Source organism: Oryctolagus cuniculus, chromosome 2, assembly GCF_964237555.1.
Source record: "Oryctolagus cuniculus chromosome 2, mOryCun1.1, whole genome shotgun sequence".
Taxonomy (NCBI): domain Eukaryota; kingdom Metazoa; phylum Chordata; class Mammalia; order Lagomorpha; family Leporidae; genus Oryctolagus; species Oryctolagus cuniculus.
Window position 1 is genome coordinate 99,678,211 of NC_091433.1, and position 12,091 is coordinate 99,690,301.

The 12,091-nt window shown below is 55.7% G+C and overlaps 1 protein-coding gene across 1 annotated transcript in view; it reads right to left on the bottom strand.

Annotated features, from left to right (window-relative positions):
• Positions 1-12,091, bottom strand: part of SH3RF3 (SH3 domain containing ring finger 3) — a 334,282-nt gene that overhangs the window by 255,451 nt on the left and 66,740 nt on the right. The window lies entirely within an intron of this gene.

Sequence of the window (12,091 nt, forward strand, 5' to 3'; positions counted from 1 at the left end):
GGATGCCCTGGCCACTGCGACCATTTGAAGAGCAAATAGTGGATGTCAAATCTTTCTCTCTGTAGCTCCCTCTCTGTCACTATGCCTTTCAAATAAACACACACATGAAAAAATTCGCAGCTGACTGTAAGAGAGAAGACAGGGGCACCCACAGGGCGTTCTTTGGCCTTTTCCCCTAACCAAAGACCTTCACGGCAACCAGCTGATGGGAGGTGCAAATCCAGACCCTGCACAAGCCTCCTGACCTTCTCACGAATGCGCAACGTTCCAGCGCTTACGCTCAGAGCCTCTTCACGCACAGGGTCGTTGCAGGACCCTCTGCATGAAGGCTCTGGGGGCACAACCATGCACAATGGGCCCTGCCCTCCAGATGTTCACGGGCCTTCAACAGGACAGAGGGGAAACGAGGCGAACCAAAATGGTCCAGGAAGCCAGGTGTGCACAGAAAAAAGGGGCTTCAGGGAGGATGTGAGAGGGACGCTCGTCCCCTGGGGCGGGCAGGCTGTGTGTGGGCACAGCAGACGGCGATTCACAGCCACGGGAGAGAAAGCTGGCACACAGCCACCATGTCTGTCGGGCCAAGGGGACAGAGCAAAGGAATGCGCTCCACAGACTGGGATGGACCGCAGGGGTGGCCTCCCAGGGCTCCAAGGCAGGCTGTGGGACCTGAGCAAGCGTATCCAGGAGGCCAAGAGGAGCATTTGCTGCACAGAGAATCAGCTTATGGAGCTTGGTCCTGGTAGAGACACAGGGACCATCGGCAGGACACGAAACACCCTCCCCTCCAGCGCTGATGATCAGAAAGCGCCTCTGCACTTGCGCCCCCTGTCGGCAGCATCCGCCCAGAGAGGCCACCCAGGCTGGTCTCGGTGACAGCCACGTCTTCTGGACGGCCTCCTTCAGTTCTCTGAACCAGCTCACCGGCTCTCCACGGGCCCTTCCTGGGGGGCAAAGCATCCCTTGGAGTCAGCAGCAGCTGCTGAGGGCGAGAGCAGGCAGGAGTGGGGCCCAGGGAGATGCAGGCTGCACGGACACCTGCATGGATACCCGAGATACCGGTTAGGATATCTTGTTGGAGCTCCACGGCTCCCACGTAACCAGGACTTGCCAATACGACCATCGGGACTAAACATTGTGCTGGCCAACCTGTGAACTCTGCAGCAAAGCCTTAGATGGAGGACAGGCACTGCTGGGGAGTGGGCTGTCTGCCCACCCTCAATGACCCGCACACAGGAGCCCAAGAGCTGGGCTCAGTGAGGAGAGGGCCGCCAGCAGCCCCAGAGGTGGGTGTTGCGTGGCTTTTCTGGAAAGTGCTCGCAGGTGCTGTGCACTGGCTGCCACCCAGGACCCAGGCTCCACCTTCTGGGCTCTGGAGAGGCAATCCCTGTTTCCCAAGAACCATCGCCAGTGCCTACAGAAGGGCCCACTTGTTCACAGCCCCTGAACATGTGAAGAACAGGAGAGGTACAGCCCCAGTGACAGAGAAAACACTAGAAACATGTCCCATGGTTCAGCCAGTGGCAGATTTTCCTCCTGACCTCTGAGGATGGAAGCCCCTGGAGCCACTGAGACACTGGGCAGGGTGCTTCATCACCACCTCTCCAGGAAAGCACACGCACGTCTCCCCGGTGCACGTCGGGAGACTGCACTGAGCGGGGAGGTTTCTCCTGCTCTCTGACAGGGGGCCCTATACTTTCATTTTACATCTGACTGGCCCCAGAGGACCTGGTTATGGAATGCGTCTCTGGGGCCGAGAAGAGGTAGCAGAGAGGCTGGCATGTGAGCAAGTGAACCCAACAGGGACCTCTCGTGGGGACAGGGCTTCCTACGTCATCAGAGAGGTTCCTGTGACAAGGCCCCCCGGGAGAAGCACCTCCAGGGACCCAAAGCCCAGGGCTGGTGTCCAGGCATCCTGCAGGCTGTGCACACAGTCTCTGAGCCCCCCACCCACAGAAGACATGAGGGCACCATGCAGGGAATGATGTTTGCAGCTGCAGCCAGAGACAAGGAGGGACACGGGATGGGGGTCATCAGAGAGAAGGGAATGAGCTTGAAAGATGAGCCTGATGAAGGGAACCCACAGGCCCCCACGCAGGGGAGCCTACGGCAGGGGGCTGTCGGTGTTGGGCTCTGCTGCGGGTGTGTGCCAGGGCCTTGGAGCTCTGTGACTGCAGACCTCGGCTCCACTCACGCCGCCTCTGAGGTCCTGGTGCACCACATGCTGCTCTGGGCCTCCCCCTGACAGTCTCAGCACAGTGTGCAGAGGTAACAGACAGCAGTCTCCCATGTCCAGCAGCTTCTCTGGTCTTCACCCATCAAAAGCCAGTAGCACACTGGGCCCTGTCCCCAGCTGTGACAACCAACACCGGCTCCAGATGTTGGCAAATGTCCCCAGGGGTCACATCCTGTAAAGCTGCAAGTGGACGGCCACCTACAAACCTAGGGAGGACACCCTCAGTGGGAACAGAGTCTGCGGACAGGGCACCTCGGTCTGTACCTGTCCACCTCCAGAACTGGGAGGCATGGGTGCCTGCTGTCCACACGGCACTCGGTCTATATTCTGTCACAGCAGCCTGAGAACAGTGGGCGTCTCCCAAGTCGTGATGTGCAGGTGGTACAGAGGCCCACCACGCCCCTCCTCTTCCCCACATGCCCCAGCTGACTCAGTTTTAGTTTTACGTCATCGCCGCAGAGACATTCGAAGTAACTGCTATGGAGAATTAATTACTCCTCAGCATCATAAATTTCACCGCCGAGCGTGGAGAGGCCGCCGTTGCTATCAGCTCCAGGCTCTGAACTGCAGGTTCCTTCCTTTGTTTCATCCACGACAGATGCAGTCAATGTCATTTACTGTCCCAGACGGCCCCGCTGAGGCTGTGCCTGGCCATGCTGGGACCACGCAGGGTGCTGTCCAGGGTGGCCACTGGCTCCACACTCTGGGCATCTCTGAGCGGGAGCAGACCCCAAAGTGGGTCTGACCACCCCACCTCCAAGCTCCCAGGAGCCTGGGAAGTGGGACTATAATCTGTGGCACTGCTGTCCTGCCAAGGCCTGGTCTCATTTGGCCACCATGGGGCCTGGCCCGGGGGGCCGACAGATGTGAAGCGTGGCTCTCTCCTCCCCATGCGGGATTCACACATGATCACATCCCATCACGGCAACCAGATCCAAGCCCGCAGGTCCCAGCACAGCCTGTGATCACGGCACAGAGACACCAGGAGCTTGGAGGCAGCATCTCAGCCAGCCCCGGGGACAAGGGCTTCTCTCCCACAGAAGCCAGACAAGCCTACGGCCTTCTCGGCACAGATGCCAAGCAGTGAGCCCTAGACACCCTCCAAGCATGGGGACTGCCCGCTTCCCCCTCCCCAGGCACGACTGCCCAGGGAAGAGGCAAAGCTGCAGGACCATGCCATGGTGGAAGGCTGCATGCCCCGGGACTGAATGACTGCGAGAACCTGGGGCAGCCACAGCCAAGCACCAGGCCACAGATGAGCAGTGCAGGGGCCGGAAGGCACTGGGGCAGGGAGGGTGGGACGGTCTTGGCCACCCATCTCTCAGAGGTGGCCTGATGGTCTGTCTCGGTGACCGACCAGATTCCAAACACCGCCAGACACAGCCTGTCGGGTGGCAGGGCTGCAGAAAGCCACTCCGCTGGAATCCATCAGCTGTGTGACCCCGAGTGACCCCTGGGCCTGGCCTGGCCTAAGCAGGGAGTCTGGGGGGCCCTTCTGTGGCCTTGATCCCACTGGGGAAACATGGGGGTGCTACAGGTTTCAAATGTGCCGTGTCTGCGGAAGGTTCTGGTGTCAGCTTCCAAACGACTCACAGGATGGACACAGCACCCTGCACTTTGGCCGCTGGACAGGTGCTCAGTAAGCAGGCAAAGCAACGCTGGCAGGTGGAGGGGAAATTTGAGATTCTCACCCCACCCCCTGCAAATACTGCTCTTACTCCATGCCAGGATCAGGTAGCAGCCAACAGCAGGTATTCAAAGCGGAAGGGTGGTTTTAGAAGGCCAACCACCCACAGCAAGTCCAAAGGCTATTTTTAGATGCCTTATCAGAACTCCAGGTCAAATGAGTATCAAAAAAACAAAAACAGCAAATGTTCGGAAGAGCCAGAGGCACACGCGCAGCCAGCGATCTGGCACACGGTCAGGAGCTGCCCCAGGGAAGGAGGCGTCTCTCCAGAAAATCGGGTAAAAATAGCTCCACCAAGGGAGCCCATCGTATGTGCCAGGGCTAGGTGCGAATGGGAACTTAATTAAGCAGATCTCCAAGTCACATGGGCGTCCAAAATAAAACCCACAGCTTTTTAAATGGCCAGGCCAGGAGGGCGGGGGACGCTGGTGGCTGGGCTGTCTGTAGCTCCAACACCATCCTGGAGCAGGGGCAGGAACTCTGTGCAGGCTCCCGGGTCCCTGGCTGGTACCCCCCACCCCCACCCTCACCCCCACCCCGCCTTGCCTCGCCTGGCACACACGCCCAGCTGTCAGACCCTCCTGTCACCTCCCTGTTCCTTGCAGACCAGTACACAGGCAGAGAACACCATCTGCTACTCACCTAGCCCCAGCTCCAGTGAACTCCCCCAGCCTCAGAAACAACCAAATCGCTCCTTTTTGTCCATTATTTTCCAAGCAACTGCCAGCTGCACATTGTAAAATGCTTCCTTTCTGTCAAGAAGCCCAAGTGCATTAAAAAAATGCATTTATGTAAGCATGCATGCATTGGAGAGGCAGAGAGAGACAGAGACTTCCAATCCACTGGCTCACTGCCCAAATGCCCCTAAAATGGCTGGGGAAGGATCAAGCCAATGTGAGGAGCCAACAGCTCCATCCAGGGCTCCCACCTGGGTGGCAGGAACACAAGGACTTGAGCTCTCGCTTGCTGCCTCCCACGGGGCTCATTAGCAAGAAGCTGGAATCAGAAGAACAGCCAGGATCAAGCCCAGGCACTCTGATGGGGAACATGCGTGTCTTAACCACTAGACCACATGCCTATTCTCACCACTCCTTTAAGCTATCTGCCCTGTTTTATTTCCACCCTGCCCTTCTTCTAAAAAGCTGTTTATCTGGGGGCTGGTGCTATGTCGTACCAGGTAAAGCAGCTGCCTGAAGTGCCAGCATCATATGGGCACCAGTTCGAGCCCCGGCTGCTCCACTTCCGATCCAGCTCTCTGCTATGGCCTGGGAAAGCAGTAGAAGATGGCCAAGTCCTTGTGCCCATGCACCCACGTGGGAGACCTGGAAGAAGCTCCTGGCTCCTGGCTTCAGACTGGCTCCAGCCATTGCGCCATCTGGGAAGTGAACCAGTGGATGACGATCTCTCTCTCTCTCTCTCTCTCTGTATAACTCTGCCTTTCACATAAATAAATAAATCTATTTAACAAAAGCTGTGTGTCCTCAAATTGTACAAAGTTCCTAACCTGGCCTCATCTGCTCGCCCGTGTCTCCTCATGGTTCTCTGCTTTAGACTTTCCCTCCTTTTCTTTCCCAGCTATCAGTAAAAGCACTCGAGCCTTGAGTCGGTGACAGCTGCGGGTGCTCTAGGCAGCACGCCAGCACTGTAGGTTTGGAAGCCTTTCCGTTGTGTGACTGGCCCCATGCCCTTTCAGCACAATGAGTGTCAGGATCTCCCGCTGCAGGGCGGTCTTTGATGCAGAGAACACAGCCCATCGCCTGCCCGGACTGCACCTCAAAGCTAGTGGCCCCACAGACTCCTGCTCACCACGTGGCCCAGGTGTGGCCCCACCTTCCCACTGCCCTTTGCTCTGCATGGTACCGCGTGCACGACATTGGGTCCTGCACAGATGCTGAAATAAGGGGCCCTCCTGCCCAGACCACACGAACCCCACCCACCCACATGACAGCTGGCGGTGACTTAGCTGCCAGGAGCCAACAGACAGCTCCGCCCTGGGTTGTGTGTGGCCACCAGGAAACCAGGATGGCCACGGGAGACTCATAGAGGAGGGAACATGGACACACTTAGCTGGAGAAACTCTTCCCACAAATGAGAAATGCAAGACCAGGGTCCCGACTATCCACCTGTGTTTTTTCTTAATATTTATTTATTTTACTTGAAAGTCACAGTTACACAGAGAGAGGAGAGGCAGAGAGAGAGAGATATCTTTCATCCACTGGTTCACTCCCCAGATGGCCGCAATGGCCGGAGCCGCGCGGATCCGAAGCCAGGAGCCAGAAGTCAGGAGCCAGGAGCTTCCTCCAGGTCTCCCAGGTGGGTGCATGGGCCCAAGGACTTGGGCCATCTTCTACTGCTTTCCCAGGCCATAGCAGAGAGCTGGATCGGAAGTAGAGCAGCCAGGACTAGAACCGGCACCCGTATAGGATGCCGGCATGGCAGGCACCGGCCTCACTCGCTACACCACAGCGCCGGCCCCCTTTCCACCTGCGTTTTAAGGCTGGCAGAGCTACGTTCTCACACTGCTCTGTGATATTCGCAGCAGGGTCTGTTTTAGGGACTCCTGTGAGTGCAGGAAGGACTGTTAATGTCCAAAGCCACTGTCCAGGTGCCAAGGGCCTGGGGGATCTATGCTGGAATATTCTGAGGTTGGACACATGCACGGCAGAATAAACTGTCCCAAAACAACATGCAGAGGATCGGCTCTGGCCACTGGGCACTCTCCCAGGTGCACCTGCAGCACGGCAGCTGGCTCTCAGTTGGGTGTCACTGGCCGCTGGCCGCCTCGGGCAAGCTTTGTAACCTGCCGAAGGTTAATCCGTCAGAAAAACAGTTCCCACGGGGAAGTGAGCGCCGCAGACACGCACCTGTCCCTCAGCCGGCCTGCACTTGTGAGAAAAAGACAACCTGCATCTCGGATGGCACGCCATACATCTGTATTCCCACTCAGCCATCGGAAGTCACAGCAGAGGTGGGACAACCCAATGTCCATCCACTGAGGATAAACACCTGGCTTCCTCTTACCATGGAGTGTTCTTCGGCCTTAAAAAGCAATGCAAAGCACATGCTACACACACTATGGTGACAGAAAGAAGCCGGACAGAAAAAGCCAGGTCTTGCACGATCCCACTTATATGAAAGCATGGATAGGAAACCCCATACAGGCGGCCCGGGCTGGGGCCACGGTAGTAAAGGGTTGGAGTTTCTTTGGGAGATGCTAACAATGAAATTGACTGCAGTGACGGCTGCACGTGTCTGTTAAGTGTGCTAAAACCCACTGAACAGTACACTTTGAAGGGTAAATTGTATAGTACGTGAATTCTATCCCAATAAAGCTGTTACAAGAAAAACAAATGGTGGGACACATGTTTCACCTAGGAATTAAGACACCCGTATCCTGCCTGAGAATACCTGGGTTCAAGTCCCAACTCCGGCTCCCTGCTAAGGCACACCTGGGAGGCACAGTGATGGCTCAAGTAATTGGACTTCTGCTACTCACAGGGGAGACCCGAAATGAGTTCCTGGTTCCTGGCTTCAGTCCGGTCCAGTCCTAGCTATTGCAGGCATTTGGAGAGTGAACCAGCATATGCGAGTGCCTTTCTCTCTTTCTCTCTCTCTCTCTCTCTCTCTCTCTCTCTCTCTCTCTCCATCCAAAATAAATAAATGAAAAACTATGCAAACCCTGGCTGTATTTCTCACTCTCCCAGCTGATCTTCCTAAGGAGTACAAACCATTTGCTCTGATTCCTGTTCTCTTAAAATGTGAGGCCTGTGGCATTTCCTTTGGGACCCAAAATGCAATTGCTACAAGGAATTGCCCATCGTAATTTTGACCCGCTACCTTTATTTATTCCCCGCCATGACAAGTCGTTTCTCTGCACACTGACATCTGTCAACGGACCTGCATTACAGCTTTTCAGAGCTGCAGGTTTTGAGTCACAGGAGCATTCATTCCGTGGCTCTCCTCCGTGCTGACTGCCCCTAATTTAACGACGGCCACCTTGGCTGTATCTGTCATAAACTGAAACTTCATAAAATCAGGGCACGTGGGCAGGTGCTCAGTAAGTGTACGGTGAGTGGCTGTCAGCCCAACGTCCGCCTCTATTTGTCACAGCCTGAACTCATCTGTCACTGTGGCGGCTTCCATACGTGGCAGCCCTGCAGTCCCTGGGCATGCCAGGAAGCGTCCAGATCTCAAGACCCTGCATCACCCGCTGCATACTCCGCTGCGCTCTCCTGTCCTCTCGCACGCTCCTCCACGTGCTGTCTCAAGACGAAAAGCAAACTGGAGGGTGACGTCGGCAGCCCCAGGAATCCGAAATACCTGCACAAACATCTTTATCCCACCCTGTGCCAGTGAACACCAGGCTAATGGAAATTAAATTCCCAATAATGAAAAGTGCATTTCCTCTCAGTAACTGGGAAATTCATGTCTATGACGAGCAGCAAATGCTCTACATACTCTGCTGTTTGAACATCAGGTCTGTTGCAAAAAAGGAATTTGTTTTAAAACTCCCTCTCCTGCTCTTCCAAGCTTCTCAAATTACCCTCCGGGAGGTTGTGATTTCCCTGAAACATCTGAGAGACGGAGCAACAGAGACAAGCTCCCCTTAGGTACAGACAGAATTGCAAACAGGTGATGGAGCCCATTGGAGGAGCAGGTCAGTGCCTGGTGCCAGGATGCCCTCCAGGCACCAGCATGGGGGTATCACGAACCTGAGTCCAGTGGGTAAGACGTCCGTTATCCCACGCTGCACAGTCCCTGGGGTAGATGCCCACAGCCCATGCTGGAGAGGTCCTGACTGTGAGTCCCAACTTAGGCTCCTGATTCCAGGTTTCTACGAATGCAAACCCCGGGGGCCGATGATTGGGTTATCTCCTGGCTTCAGCCTAGTCCAGCAGTCCCAGTTGTAGGCATTTAGGGAGCGAACCAGTGCATGGGAGACTTCTTGTCTCTGCCTCTCAGACATACACTTTTTTTTTTTTTTTTTGACAGACAGAGTTAGACAGTGAGAGAGAGAGAGACAAGAGAGAAAGGTCTTCCCTCCACTGGTTCAACCCCCAAATGGCCACTATGGCTGGCGCGCTGCGCCTATCTGAAGCCAGGAGGCAGGTGCTTCCTCCTGGTCTCCCATGCGGGTGCAGGGCCCAAGCACTTGGGCCGTCCTCCACCGCCCTCCCGGGCCACAGCAGAGAGCTGGACTAGAAGAGGAGCAACCGAGACTAGTGCCCAGCGCCCCAACCGGGACTAGAACCTGGGGTACCGACGCCATAGGCGGAGGATTAGCCAAGTGAGCCACGGTGCCGGCCAGACATATATATTTTAAAAATAATAATTTTGGCCAGCACTGTGACACAGTGGGTTAAAGCCCTAGCCTGAAGTGCCAGCATCCCATATGGGCACCAGTTCAAGTCCCGACTGCTCCTCTTCCGATCCAGCTCTCTGCTATGGCGTGGGAAAGCAGTAGAAGATGACCGAGGTCCTGGGACCTCTGTACCCACGTTGGGGTCCCAGAAGAAGCTCCTGTCTCTCGGCCTCAGATCGGTGCAGCTCTAGCCATTCTAACTTGAACCACTTCTGCCCACTGAAAGCATGGGTGGGCGTGGCTGCTGTGCACTAAACGCTGCCCCCCAGGTGACTGCCAGGATTGGGGTGCAGGGGAGAAAGGGAGCCTGAGGAGCTGGAGTGTGAACCCCCTCCTCAGCCAGAAAGCCCATTTTGTTTTTGTTAAGCAGAGAGATCGCCACTGAAAATCTAACAGGGGTAAAGGTTTCAAAAACCCTAATCCAAACCGCCCTGGAGAACCGCTCTGTTCGAAGCCACAGGAGACTCCTCAGCCCCAGCCGGCCAGCCTTGCCCATCAAGTGCCTGGCACTCCACAACACGTGGCCGTGGACTTCCTCTAAAATCGGGGTGCGCCATGAGAAAGACTCTCACGGGACGATTCCCGCACCGCGCAGCCTGGCTACAAGCAAGGGCTTCTATTCTCCCAACTGCTCTTCCCTCCATTCAGACATAGCAGGTGCCATGGCACCCCACCCCACGGCCGTGGGCTTCAATCAAGGTCACAGACTGACCAAGAACGTGAGCAAGGCAAGGCACGGCCACCACCACGGGCATCTCCCCAAACACCACGTTCGCGCGGGCCGTGATGCGGAGCTGTGCGGCTTCGCCCAGGCCGAGGAACTGCTCCAAGGAGAAACAGCTCATCGGGATGAGGATGGGGACAGGGACTCTTGCGAGGTGGCAGGAGGAGCTGGCCGCCATGAGCAAAGTGGCTGCCAGGCACTGAGCCCCTCTGCCCTCTGCACAATGAATCCTTTACAGAGCCTGCAGCCTCCCTTCTGTCCTAGCAGTGGCAGGGAGAGGGGGTCTAGCGCATCCCCACCCCCACCACCGAGGGCTGCACCAGCAGCTGAGCGACCCCTCGACTGCCAGCCCCGTCCCGGGCCAGCGGCACAGCAGCAAGCAGCACTGGACAGGGATTCAGCCACGACTGAACAGCTCACATGCACCAGAAAGCAAGTAAACAAATAAACAGTGGGAAACACCTGCTCTTCAAGCCGTAGAGTGTGGGGGACAGTGCCAAGCCCAGAGCAGACCTCCGGAAGGCGCCGGCTCCCCGTCCGTGCCAGCTGGCACCAGGCCCCACTGCAGCAGGCTGCTCAGAATGACCAGACAGCCACAACTGGACAGTGTGGACTGGCTACAGGCCACATCCCCTGAGCCATGATGGACTTCACTTCCTTCTAAACAGGATTTATGGTGGGGATGCGACACAGCACCTCGGGGCTACCAGGACTCCGTTCCGGAAGCCGGCCAATGGTCCCAGGCTCTGTTCTCCACCTCACCACGGCCCTCTCCCTTCAGGCTCAGGAAATGATTCGCATCCCCTTTTCAAAGCTCGCAGCCTGCCCTGCTTCCCCCTAGCACAGAGGGATTCCCTCCACCCTCATCGGCACCCCCTTCCTATGGGTGCTCCCCATTCATTGACATGTTGCCCAGGTCACTTTTCCATCCCAGACACGCAGGTGGGGTGCTCTGTGGCCTGGAAAGCCTAACATGCGCTCTGGTCCTTTCCAGAAAAGATAGACTGACTCCCACGCAAGAGCCAATTCCTAAACTGGCATAGTATCCCCCACAAAAAATAACCGCTTCTAGTGAGCACAATTCCACACACACTTTGCATCTTCCCGTTAGGTATAACACGCACTTTGCATAAACAAGTGTTTAATCAAACATCTTCGAAATCGAACGTGTCCTAAAAAATATTAACTGCAGCGCAGTTCTGTGTGACCCCAATTGGGGGGTCCGATTGCAGAGCTTTCCTGGAAGGGACACAACGCATCTAACGAGTGCTGAGTTTTGTTTTGTTTCTTTAACAATTTGCAGGTGACCCACAACACACACAGGCTGTGGCAATAAAATAAGAAAATTCTGAACCAAGTTGCCGCAACGTAATTAGTACAACGGAAGCCTGGTAATTTAGGCATCTCCATTAGCAATCTGTTCACTCAGGTAGTAGACAATTCCACAGGAAACCGAATCAACACACGGAAGATTACAGCCCATCAGCAACGACCTATAAAAATAAGATGCCGATCCGATCGTCTGAGAGAGAATGAAGATTGCGCTGCAGCTTTTGCGAAAGCTCATCCCACGAAAATCACCCCCGTCCACCCCCACAGGAAAAGCCGAAAGCACGGAGCTCCAGTGTCAAGAGAACGTGAAAGGCTCCTTCCCAGTTTAGTTCTGCAGGTTTCTTTTATCATAAACACCAAGAGATCTGTTACAAAATAGCAGGGCCCCACCCCCCAGGCGAGCTTGCCTCCAGACTGGAGGAGGCAGCATCCTGCAATTCAATCAGAGAGCCCGGTGGTGTCCCCCCACCCCCACCCCCACCCCCACCCCCACCCCCGGGCCTACTCCCGGATGGCAGGACGCCCCTCTGCTACCACCAGTTGGAGAATTAGCACCCCTCCAGGGAATCCACCTAAGCCAGGAAGAGCTTCATGCACTTGCTACAGGAACACAGACCTAACAGCTATATTTCTTACTGAGCATTTAACATCATCTTCGGTTATTATACTACAACACAGCCAAGTGACAGAGGGGGGTACATTTAAAAATGGAGAATACTGAGTTAAATAGCAGAAGGCTTTCTTATTTTGCTA